Here is a 13,017-nt window from a genome sequence, read left to right on the forward strand (position 1 = left end):
GCCTAGATTTGCTGACTCTCATCAGCCATCATCTCCCCTTCTGGGTTTTGTTTTGTTTTGTTTTTTGAGATGGAGTCTTGCTCTGTCCCTGAGGCTGGAATGCAGTGGTCTCAGCTCACTGTAACATCTGCCTCCTGGGTTCAAGTGATTCTCCCGCCACAGTCTCTCTAGTAGTTGGGATTACAGGTGCCTGTCACCACGCCTGGCTAATTTTTGTATTTTTAGTAGAAACAGGGTTTCGCCACATTGGCCAGGTTGGCCTCAAACTCCTGACCTCAGGTAATCCGCCCACCTCGGCCTCCCAAAGTGCTGGGATTGCAGGCATGAGCCACCGCGCCCAGCCCTGTTTTGTTTTTCGTTTTTTCTTTTCTTGTGGATTTATGGGGTTTTTTTTGTTCTTTTGTTTGTTTGTTTTTTGAGATGGAGTCTCGTACTGTCTCACCCAGGCTGGAGTGAAGTGGTGCGATCTCAGCTCACTGCAGCCTCTGGCTCCCAGGTTCATGCAATTCTCCTGTCTCAGCATCCTGAGCAGCTGGGACTACAGGCATGCACCACCACACCCAGCTAATTTGTGTATGTTTAATAGAGATGGGGTTTGGCTAGGCTGATCTCAAACTCCTAACCTCAGGTGATCTACCTGCCTCAGCCTCCCAAAGTGCTGGGATTACAGGCCTGGGTTACTGTGTCCAGCTTATTTTATTCTTATTGAGGTAAAATTCATGTACAATTAAATGAGCCGATCTTAAGTGTACGATTCAATCCGTTTTGATAGATGCGTATCAAAACAGAAAATTTCCTCAGGCTCCTTTCCAGGGGATTCCTACCACCATCCCTAAGCAACCACTCATTTGATTTCTATTGCCGTGAGTCAGTTTTGCCTGATCTAGAATTTCCTATGGAGGATATCAGACAGTTTGTGTAAGGGTTCTTGGGTTCTTGCCAAGTTTAAAATGAAGAAACTGAGGCCAGCACAAGAAGATCCAATGCGAATTTATTCAGCTCCTGGGTGAGGTTCTGCGGTCCGACAGAAGGGACCGGAGAAGTCGCACGGACTCCGCTCAGACGTGGGGTTTTATAGGGAGCAGGCAAGCTTGCTATTGGCAGGTAGGCGGGGTTTGAATGCTATTGGGTAGATTTACAAGACTTGACTGCTATTGGGTAGCTAAGATTCGAATGCTATTGGGTAGATTTACAAGACTTCTTTTGCATTTTGGTGGGGCTCTTTAAGGGAGAGCTAGGTGCTGTGTGAGGCGGGCAGGCGTGTCCGCCTCCGGGAGCTCCCGGAGAGGGAGGGGGTGTGGGCGTGTCCGAGCTCCCGGAGAGGGAGGGGGGTGTGGGCGTGTCCGAGCTCCCGGAGAGGGAGGGGGGTATGGGCGTGTCCGAGCTCCCGGGGCGGGGTGGGGGCGTGTCCGAGCTCCCAGAGAGGCGACCGGCCTTACAGTTTGTACTTTGTGTTCAGCTTCTTTCACGCAGCATGTTATTTTTGGAGTTTAACCATGCTGTTGCATGCATCAGTAGGTTGTTCCTTTTCATGGCTGAGTAGTATTTCATCAGCTGATGATAGGTGTTTGTTTATCCAGTCTCCTCTTGGTGGATTTCTGGGTTATTTCCAGTTACGATCTATTGTGAGTAAAGCTGCTATGAACATTCTCGTACAAGGCTTTTTGTAATATAGCTTTGTTTTTAAAAAATCCCTTTACTTTTCATTTGGATGGGGTTTGGGAAATGAAGACATAAATGTGTGTAATCTACCTGCCGTGTCCAACTGGACTACCCTGGGTTGGTTCTTTTTTTATTATTATTTTTTATTTTTGAGATGGAGTCTCGCCCTGTCACCCAGGCTGCAGTGCAGTGGTGCGATCTCAACGCACTACAACCTCTGCCTCCCAGGTTCAAGCGATTCTCCTGCCTCAGCCTCCCCAGTAGCTGGGGACTACAGGTGCATGCCACCACACCTGGCTAACGTTTGTATTTTTAGTAGAGATAAGACAGGTTTTCACCATGTTGCTCAGGCTGGTCTCTAACTCCTGATCTCAAGTGATCCGCCCACCTCGGCCTCCCAAAGTGCTGGGATTACAGGTGTAAGCCACCACACCCGAACCCTGAGTTGATTCTTCAAAGCGGAGGCTCAGGTATCCAGCAGGAGTGCAGGGAGGAAAGAAGTTTCAGGCAGAAGCAGGAGAGTGAGCAAAGGCATGGAGGTGGGACCCCCCCGGTGTGTCCAGGGCGCTGCTAGCCTCTCAGTCAGTGCTAGGGACGGTAAGAGGCCAGGGTGACCCTTTCAAGTGCAGTTCTGACCACAAGACTCCTCTGCGAATAGCACAGTGACTTCCCTTGCCTACAGAAGGAGCTTCGGGCCCCCTCTAAGCTCCATCAAGATCTGACTCCTGCTCACCTCTCATTTTCCCACCTCCCCTGACCTCTGTGACCAGTCACACTAGTGCACCACTCAGAATCACTGTTTCCACTCTTCCTGTCTCAATCCCTGCCCTCTGCCTTGAATGACCACCCTCCCGCTCTCCTGCTTCCCCTGGGTAATGCCCTTCAGGACTTAGTTCCAGAGTCCTCAGTCCTCGTCTCCACCTGGGTAAGGTGTGGGCTCTGGGCTCCCACAGTATCCTCGACACACCCCAGCTGCTGGAGACCAGGACAGCAGGCGCACGGTACTGATGACCATACAATGAACCTCTTGAGAGGGGGAACATACAACGGACTGCGGGGTGCACGTCACCATGCACCCAAGCCCAGGTCTGGAAACGCAGGTGTGAGCTTTTCTCTCAATGCGGCTGGTGACACCTGCAGAGGGAGGGTCCTCCCTGCATCACCGTCCTGGCAGGACTCACGCCAGCCTTTTTGGCCCTTCTGTTTGAGCAGGCAGTTGGTAACGCTCACCGGGGTCCCCAGGCTGGTGCCTGAACCAATGTTAGCTCTGGCAACACCACCTCTCTCACAGAAGGGGGGGCCTGGCTGGAGCAGAGTTGGGGCTGGAGGGGACATTTGCTCTGCCCCTAGCTGGCCAGAGTTCCAGAACGCCCACATCCCACTGTCCATCCTTGACCCTGAGCCCTTTTAGCTGGTGGGTCTAGAACTCAGTTTGGAGGATGACCTTCCATCACAGTCCCTTTCCCTGCTTCACCCCCACAGCCTGGTGAACTCCCCCAGGGCAGAGGACAAGTGCGGGGGCGGTGGGGGGGCTCTGTTCCTGCCTGCCCGGTACCCATGCCCCTCGCCTGCTGCCAGCACAGACTGCCCACTGTGGGACCCCTGGCTGCTGTCTGGGGTTCAGGTTTGCTACGGGCAGCACCTGGGCTGGGCCCTGAGCTCTGGGAGGCACCACATCAGCTGCTGGGCCTCTGGCAGACCCCAGATTCCTTGAGGGGCATGGGTGGGAGGTGGGGCTTGTCTGTTTGACCTTTTGTGGGAGCCAGGAGCAGCTGGAGTGACCCTCAATGACAGCAGCAAGCACCTGTCATCTGTAGGAAGCCTCAGGAGCCTCCTAGCGTTGCCCATAGCTGAGGAAAATGAGGCACAGAGAGAGGACACAACTCTGAGGATGGTGGCACAAGCGAATCTGGCTTCTCATGGCACTGCCAGCTGGGGACTCGTGTGGACGTCTCCACCTCTCCACTCACCCCCGCAGCATATGTGTCTCCCCTGCTGGCACACAGTTGGTGCTCAGCAGAGCATGGCAGCATGGATGGGGGCAGCAGGATGTGCCTCAGTTCTCACAATTACTTACTGGCAGACCCAGATCCAAAAGCCAGAGTTTTCAGCAGGGCAGACAGTGGGGAACTATCAGAAAGGCAGCTCAGGAGGCCAAGCACAGTGGCTCATGACTGTAATCCCAGCACTTTGGGAGGCCGGGGGGCCGGTGGGGAGGAAATCACCTGAGGTCAGGAGTTCGAGATCGGCCTGGCCAACATGGTGAAACCCCTTCTCTACTAAAAATACAAAAAATTTAGCCACACATGGTGGTGCATGCCTGTAGTCCCAGCTACCGGGAAGGCTGAGGCAGGAGGCTCACTTGAACCCCGGAGGGGGAGGTTGCAGTGAGCAGAGATGGCACCATTGCACCCCAGCCTGGGTGACAAGAGCGAAACTCTGTCAAGAAAGAAGAAAAGAAAGAAAGAGAGGGAGAGAGAGAGAAAGAAGAGAAGAGAGGAGAGGAGAAGAGAGAAGAGAAGAGAAGAAGTGAAGTGAAGCAGCTCAGGCCTGTCCCACCTGTCAAGAAAGAAAGAGGTGGGGGGAAGGAAGGAAGGAAAAGAAAAAGAAAGAGCAAAAGAAAGAAAAGAAAGAGAGAGAAAAGAAATAAAGGCAGGCAGCTCAGGCCTGCACCACCTGTCCCTCTGCCCTCAGGGGTCCAGGCCTCACTTTCAGCCCAGCCTCCTCCCTGGCCTCATTAAAAAGCCCTTATTGAAGAACGAAGTGTGTGTGGTGTCCTGCCAGGTAATATACACTGAGATATCTCCATTCATTCATTCATTCATTCATTTCAGGCAGACAGGAGGACCCTTCCGCGGGTGTGGACGACAGGCAAACCCACAGAGCAAGAGCACACTGGGGACTCCCTTCAGGGTCATCTCATTCAATCCCCTGCCTCAGTCAGCTACCCACCTTCCCTCCCTCCAGTTAGGGAATGAGGCCTCCTGGTTTCCCACTGCGGAGGCAGGATCAGTCAGTCCTCAGTTTGGGGTCAGGGACCATGGTGGAAACCTGGCTCTCAGCCTGCTCCTGAGGAGGGCTTTCCTGTGCCCTCCCGCCCCTAGCCAGCAGCCTGCGTCTTCTAAATACTGCCCAAGGCACTGCATCCTCCTCATTGGCGGCCCCCAGACCACTCCTGCCAGGCAGCCCACCCCTCTGAGGCCCCTCTCCACACACGGTCCAACCTCAGCTGATGCCAGGGCCCCAGGCCACTCTCCCTCGACTCCCCCACACCCAGCTGTCCTCTCCCACACCCCTGACCCCCTCCCTACTTCCCAGCTTTCCTTCCATAAGGCCGGTCCCAGTCTTGAGGCCCCTCCTCCTATCCTTCAAAATCCAGTCCACACACCTGTGCTTCGGCCTCCCTGAACTACCTATGGCCGTGGCTGTTCCCCAAATCCAGGCTACAGCCCTGTGTCTCTCCTGTGGCCTGGATGACCCAGGCCTGCAGCGCACCCCAAATTCCCCGATGTTTCCAATAGCACCACCTTCTTGTCTGGGATTTCCTCTCTCTTCCCGCTTCCTACCTCGCTGGGTTCATGAACAAATGAACGAACCTGCCCGACCCGGGAAAAATCCCCACTGGCGGGGGCCTGTGAGGGACCCTTCCCCGGGACAGCGCCACCGGTCTCCTTTCGCTCCCCACCGCAGCCCAGCGCGGAAAAAGCGCTGAGTCACGTTCCGGGCACGCGGCCCCCGGGGGAGCCAGGCCTCAGGGGCGCTCCTGGGCCGGTAGGGGCTCCTGGGCCGGTGGGGGCGCGCCTGGACCCGCGATGGGGATTCCTGTACCCGCACCCGCACCCGCTGCCCAGCGCAGCCCGGCGGCGTCCCCGGTTGCCTGGAGCCGCGGGACTGGGAGCAGTGGGTGCCAGCGGCTGACGCCACCGCTGCTCGCCGGCCGAACCCCGCTTCCAGGCTCTTCAGAGGAATGGGGGATGGAGAGAAGCCCCCAGCAGGCTGCCCCAACCCCTGGTTCCTGCCCAACCCCCAGGCCGGGCTCCCCGGGCTCTCTCGATGCCCCCTCGTTGTTTGCCTCCCCTCCGTCTCCACGTTCCCTCCCTCTTCAGCCTCCCCTCCTGCCCCCGTTCTGTCCCCACTCAAGCCCCCGGCCCCTGGGCCTCTTCTTTCCCTTGCACCCTGGACCTTCTCAGAGGTTCCAGCTGCCCAGGCGCGGTGGAGGCCAAGGGTGGTGTGGAGCTGGGGCGCCCCCTCGCGGTCCGGCCCGGGCTCGCCCCCATCTCCCCGCCTGCGGAAGCCCTCCCAGAGCGCCCCGGGTTCAACCCCCGAGCACGGCGGGAGCAGGGCGCCCCCCCGGGGCACAGTCACATCCAGGAGGCCCCTACCGGAGGCCTCCGATAGTGGGAGCTGAGGCTGGGCCAGGGGGACAGGGGACAGGCCCTTTCAGGTCCTCGTTTGCCAAGCCAGGAGGGGTGACAAGTGCCTGATGAGTTGCTTAAAGACCTGTGAGTAACATTTCCTTGAACTTACAGGCCAGGAAGTCCTCCTGCGGTAGGGTTTGCAGAACCTGCAGCATCCCTCCTGGGGCCACCACGTTCCTGGGGCCACCATGTTCCTGGAACCGTGCTGAGCCTTTGTAATGCTAATCTCCTGTAGTGAGTGTTTGGGGAGGGTTGGGGGGCTGTAGTATAGTTGTCTTTGCAGGAGGAGAGACTGAGGTGCAGAGAGGTGTCTAGAAGGTGCCAGAAGGTGACTATCCAGCCCAGTATCACTGCCTGGTGATTTCGTTTCTTTGATCTTCAAGAATGGCCTCACTGGGTGAGCCCAGGGGCCAGGAGCCTCCAAATGCTGTCAGCGACTCAGGACTGTTTGGGGGCAGATAAGAGGAGGTGAGGGGTGCCAGGGGTTCTGGATAAATTGATCAGAACTCAGAACACATTTATTTTATTTTACTTTTTGAGAAGGAGTTTCACTCTAGTCGACCAGGCTGGAGTGCAATGGCACTGACCACAGCCTCCACCTCCCGAGTTCAAGCGATTCATGGTATTTCACTGAATGGATATAATAGATTGAACCAGTTATCTATTAATGGACACTTAAGTTGTTTCCAGGTTTCTTGCTATTGCAAATTCTGCCCCCTTGGGGTAGAAAGTATATGTATATATGTGTCCTGTACACCACCACCTTTGTATAGACGTCTATATGCGGGATACATTCCAAGAGTTGAATTACTAAATCAAAACGTATATATCTTTAAAATGTATTTATTTTATTTTATTTTAATGTATTTATTTATTTATTTTGAGACAGTCTTGCTCTGTCACCCAGGCTTCAGTGCAGTGGTGCAATCATGGCTCCCTGCAGCCTTGATCTCCCACCTCAGACTCCCAAGTAGCTGAGACCACAGGCGCTGCCACCACACGCAGCTAAGTTTTGCTTTTTTTTTTAACTTGAGACAGAGTTTCACTCTTGTTGCTCAGGCTGGAGTGCAGTACTGCGATCTCAGCTCACTGCAACCTCCGCCTCCCAGATTCAAGCAATTCTCCTGCCTCAGCCTCCCAACTACCTGGAACTACAGGCATGCGCCACCACACCTGGTTAATTTAAAATTTTTTATGGAGACAACGTCTCGCTTTGTTACCTACGCTGGTCACAAACTTCTGGTCTCAAATCCACCTTGACCTTACAAAATGCTGGGATTCCAGAAATGGGCCACCATGCCCAGCTGGGAACTGCAAATTTAAACAACAGTGAGATACCACTACACAGTTATCACAATGGCTAAAATCCAAAACACTGACAGCGCCAAATGCTGGTGAGAGTGTGGAGCTACAGGAGTTCTCGCTCATTACTGGTAGGAATGCAAAATGCTACAGCCACTGCGGAAGACAGCATGGCAATTTTTAGAAAGCGAAACGTTCTCTTACCATATGATCCAGGAATCGTGTTGCTTGTATTTATCCAAATGAGTTGAAAATTTACATCCACACAAAAACCTACACAAGAATGTTTGTAGCAGCCTTATTCATAACTGCCAAAAATTGGAAGCAATTGACATCCTTTAGTAGGTGAATGGACAAGCAAACTGAGGTACATTCATATAAGATATACTTTTAAGCAGCCGGGTGTGGTGGTGGCTCATGCCTGTAATCCCAGCAGTTTGGGAGGCCGAGGTAGGTTGATCACCTGGATCATCAGGAGTTCCAGACTGGCCTGGCCAACATGGTGAAACTCTGTCACTACTAAAAATGCAGAAGTTATCTGGTGGTGCGTGCCTGTAATCCCAGCTACTCAGGAGGCTGAGGCAGGAGAATCTCTTGAACCCGGGAGGCAGAGGTTGCAGTGAGCAGAGATTGCACCACTGTACTTCAGGCTGGGCAACAGAGCAAGGCTCCATCTCAAAAAAAAAGAAAGACACATTATTCAGCAACAGGGAATGAACTATCAAGCCACAAAAAGCCATAGAGGAAACTTGAACATTGGTCAGAGAAGAAGCCAATCCGAAAGGCTACATACTGTACGATTCCAACTATGTGACATTCTGGAAAAGGCAAAACTTTAGAGACACTGAAATGATCAATGATTGCCAAGGGTCTGTGGGGTTGGCGGGAGGAACAGAGGGAGGAAGGGAGGGATGAGTCAATGGAGCACAGAGGATTTTTAAGGTGGTGGACCATGCTGTATGATACTGTAATTGTGGATATTGACATTATGCAATTGGCAAAACACACGGGACTGTATAATACAAAGCATAATAAAAATACCTATTTTAAACTATGAACTTTAAGGGAACAATCAATAAAGTGAGGAGACAACTCACAGAATGAGAGAAATATTTGCCAACTAGCTATCTGACAGCGGATTAATAACCAGAATATATAAGGAGCTCAAACAACTCTATGGGAAAATATCTGGTAATCCGATCAAAATGGGCAAAAGATCTGAATAGACTTTCCTTAAAAGGAGAGATACAAATGACAAACAGATACATGAAAAGGTGCTCAACGTCATTGATCACCAGAGAAATGGAAATCAAAATTATAATGAGGTATTTTCTCACCCCAGTTAAAATGGCTTTTTTTTTTTTTTTTTTGAGACATAGTTTTGCTCTTGTTGCCCAGGCTGGAGTGCAATGGCATGATCTCGGCTCACCACAACCTCCATCTCCCAGGTTCAAGCGATTCTCCTGCCTCAGCCTCCTGAGTAGCTGGGATTACAGGCGTGCACTGCCACACCCAGCTAATTTTGTGTTTTTAGTAGAGACAGGGTTTCTCCATGTTGGTCAGGCTGGTCTCGAACTCTCGACCTCAGGTGATCCGCCCACCTAGCGGTAATCCCAAAGTGCTGGGATTACAGGCATGAACCACCTCGTCCAGCCTCTAAAATGGCTTTTATCCAAAAGACAGGCAATAACAAATGCTGGCGAGGATGTGGAGAAAAGGGAACTTTTATACACTGTCGGTGGCAATGCGAATTAGTATAACTGCTGTGGAACAGTATGGAGGTTTCTCAAAAAACTAAAAACAGAGCCACCAGGTGATCCAGCAATCCCACTGCTAGGTATATACCCAAAAGAAAGGAAATTGGTATATCGAAGAGATATCTATATTCTCATGTTTATTGCAGCTATTCACAAGAGCTAGGAAGTGAAAGCAACCTAAGTGTCCCCACCCAAATCTCAACTTGAATTATAGCTTCCATAATTCCCATATGTCATGGGAGGGACCCGGTAGGAGGGAATTGAATCATGGGGGAAGGTTTTTCCTGTGCTGTCCTCATGATAGTCAGTAACATGATTCCTGGATCATATGGTAAGAGAACATTTAGCTTTCTAAAAATTGCCATGCTGTCTTCCGCAGTGGCTGTAGCATTTTGCATTCCTACCAGTAACTCCTGTAGCTCTATGAAACCCTCTATGGTTTCATAGAGGGCAGTTCCCCTGCACACATTCTCTTGCCTGCCGCCATGTAAGATGTGCCTTTTCTCCTCCTTGGCCTTCCTCTCTGATTGTGAGGCCTCCCCAGCCATGTGAAACTCTCAGCCTATTAAATCTCTTTTTTCTTTTTCTTTTTTATTTTTTTGAGATGGAGTTTCAATCTTGTTGCCCAAGCTGGAGTGCAATGTCGTGATCTCAGCTCACTGCAACCTCCACCTTCCTGGTTCAAGCAATTCTCCTGCCTCAGCCTCCCAAGCAGCTGGGATTACAGGTGCCTGCCACTGTGCCTGGCTAGTTTTTGTATTTTTTATTAGAGACAGGGTTTCACCATGTTGGCCAGGTTGGTCTCAGACTCCTGACCTCATGATTTTCCTGCCTCAGCCTCCCAAAGTACTGGGATTATAGGCTTGAGCCACTGCACCCAACAGATTTCTTTTTTTTTTTTTTTTTTTGAGACAGAGTTTCACTCTTGTTACCTAGGCTGGAGTGCAATGGTGCAATCTCGGCTCACCGCAACCTCCGCCTCCTGGGTTCAAGCAATTCTCCTGCCTCAGCCTCCCGAGTAGTTGGGACTACAGGCATACGCCACCATGCCCAGCTAATTTTTTGTATTTTTAGTAGAGACGGGGTTTCACCATGTTGACCAGGATGGTCTCGATCTCTTGACCTCGTGATCCACCCACCTCGGCCTCCCAAAGTGCTGGGATTATAGGCGTGAGCCACCGCACCCGGCCCCAGATCTCTTTTTCTTTATAAATTCCCCAGTCTTGGGTATTTCTTCATAGCAGTATGAAAATGGACTGATACACTAAGTGTCCATCAACAAACAAATGGATAAAGAAAATGTGGTTTATATACACATTTTCTGGGAGTACTAGTCAGCCATAAAAGAAGACTGAGATCCTGTCATTTGCAATAACATGGATGGAACGGGAGGTCATTGTGTTATGTGAAATGAGCCAGGCGCAGAAAGGCAAACTTCACGTGTTCTCACTTATCTGTGGGACCTAAAATTTAAAACAATTGAACTCATGGAGATAGAGAGCAGAAGGATGGTTATCAGAGGATGGGAAAGGTAATGATGGGGTAGAGGGAGAAGGGGGGATGGTTAATATGCACAAAAATATAGTTAGCTAGAATGAATAAGATCTAGTCTTTGATAGCACAACAGGGTGACTATAGTCAACAATTTATTGCACATTAAAAATAACGATGGGCAGGGCACGGTGACTCATTCCTGTAATCCCAGCACTTTAAGAGGCCGAGGCAGGTAGATCACCTGAAATCAGGAGTTCGAGACCTGCCTGGCCAACATGGTGAAACCCTGTCTCTACTAAAAATACAAAAATTAGCCAGGCGTGGTGGCATATGCCTGTAATCTCAGTTACTCTGAAGGCTGAGGCAGGAAAATCATCTGAACCCAGGAGGCAGAGGTTGCAGTGAGCTGAAATCACACCACTGCACTCCAGCCTGGGTGACAGAGCAAGACTCTGTCTCAAAAATAAATAAATACATACATACATACATAAAAATATGTGGTTTAATTTCCTTTATTATTGCTATTTTTCCCTACTGGAGTTTTAATTCTTTTATTTATTCCTATTTTATTTATGTTTATCAGACTTTCTGTTTTATAGCTTTTTGGTTTTGCTTAGAAAAGCTTATCCCAGGCAGGGCACAGTGGCTCACACCTATAATCCCAGCACTTTGAGAGACCAAGGCAGGCAGATCACTTGAGGTCAGGAGTTTGAGACCAGCCTGGCCAACATTGTGAAATCCCATCTCTACTAAAAATACAAAAATTAGCTGGCCGTGGTGGCACGTGCCTGTAATCCCAGCTACTTGGGAGGCTGAGGCGGGAGAATCACTTGAACTGAGATCAGACCACTGCACTCCAATCTGGAAGACAGAGTAAGACTCAGTCTCAGCACACACACACACACACACACACGCACACAAAAGCTTAGATTGGGATAAATAAAATCACCTGTGTTCTTTTCTAGCACTTGTTTCTGAGTTTTTTTGCAGTCCCGATACAGTTTCTTCCATAGAGATATCTAGATCTATTTCTTGGGTGTATTCTCTTCCATTGAAGTGCTTTTGCTTATTTCATCAACAGTACACCAGTTAAAGCAAAAAAACTTTATAACTTAATTATTCATTTAATATTTGGTGGGGGACATATCTTCCTTGGTTTTTTATTTTCCCAAAAAAACTTTCTGGATAGTCTACTTTTGTTCATTTCTTTCAGGTGAACTTGAAATTCATTTTCACAACTACAAACTGAATGTCCCCTAAGCAAACTGGTTTGAATTCAGGTCCTTAAAGAGTCTGGGGCATCACTGGGAAACCATGCCTGCTTGAGGGATGGAAGCAAAGTGTGAGCAAAGCGAGGGGGTGCTGGAAGCCAGGGCCAGAAGCCTCCTGCGGAGCCTGCGAGGTACCCGGCAGGGCAGGGAGCACTTGCCAGAAGTGTTCCGGCACCTTCACAGGCAGAGCTGGAGGGAGGAGAGGCCAAGCCTGCAGGAGCCCCGCTGGGGGCAGATCAAAGACAAGCGCAGCCAACAGTCCTTCACAGCCGAGTGACACAAACGAGGGGTGCCAGGCCAGGGCTGATGGAATCGCCATGGGTGACCAGAAGGCTCAGCGGGCCATCTAAAGGGCACCTCCCCAGTACCTGGCCTTGGCCCCACGCAGAGGGTGTTCAAGGTACCCAGTAAATCTGTGATGAACAAATAAGTAAGTGAATGAAGGCTAACTCCTCCAGGAGGAGCAGGGGCACGAAAGGAGGACCAAAGGGATGGCGTACACATCCCTGGGAAGGCAAAGTGAAGTGAAAGAGGTTGGGGTAAAGCTTTTTTTTTTTTTTTTTTTTGAGACGGAGTCTTGCTCTGTCGTCTAGGCTGGAGTGCAGTGGCACAATCTCGGCTCACTGCAACCTCTGCCTCCCGGGTTCAAGCGATTCTTCTGCCTCAGCCTCCCAAGGAGCTGGGACTACAGGCAGCTGCCACCACAAACAGCTAATTTTTGTGTATTTTTTATTAGAGACGGGGTTTCACCATATTAGTCAGGCTGGTCTCGAACTCCTGAACTCAGGTAATCTACCTGCCTCGGCCCCTCAAAGTGCTGGGATTACAGGCTGACTAGCTCTGTGACTTCAGCCAAGGGAGGGCCTCTGAATAACACGTCACAAAGGTCCCTTGGATTTGAGGTAAATTAAGTGACACCACGCATACAAAGGGCCTGGTATCTAGTAGGTGCTCAAGAAATGTTAGCCAGTGCCCACTCCAGTTCTTCCCTGGCATTCCTTATAAGAAAACGTGAAAGGCCAGGCGCAGTGGCTCATGCCTGTAATTCCAGTACTTTGGAAGGCTGAAGTGGGTGGATCACCTTAGGCCGGGAGTTCGAGACCAGCCTGACCA

The sequence above is a fragment of the Aotus nancymaae genome, unplaced genomic scaffold (assembly GCF_030222135.1).
Source record: "Aotus nancymaae isolate 86718 unplaced genomic scaffold, 86718_ANA_hifiasm-v0.15.2.pri h1tg000089l, whole genome shotgun sequence".
Lineage (NCBI taxonomy): Eukaryota > Metazoa > Chordata > Mammalia > Primates > Aotidae > Aotus > Aotus nancymaae.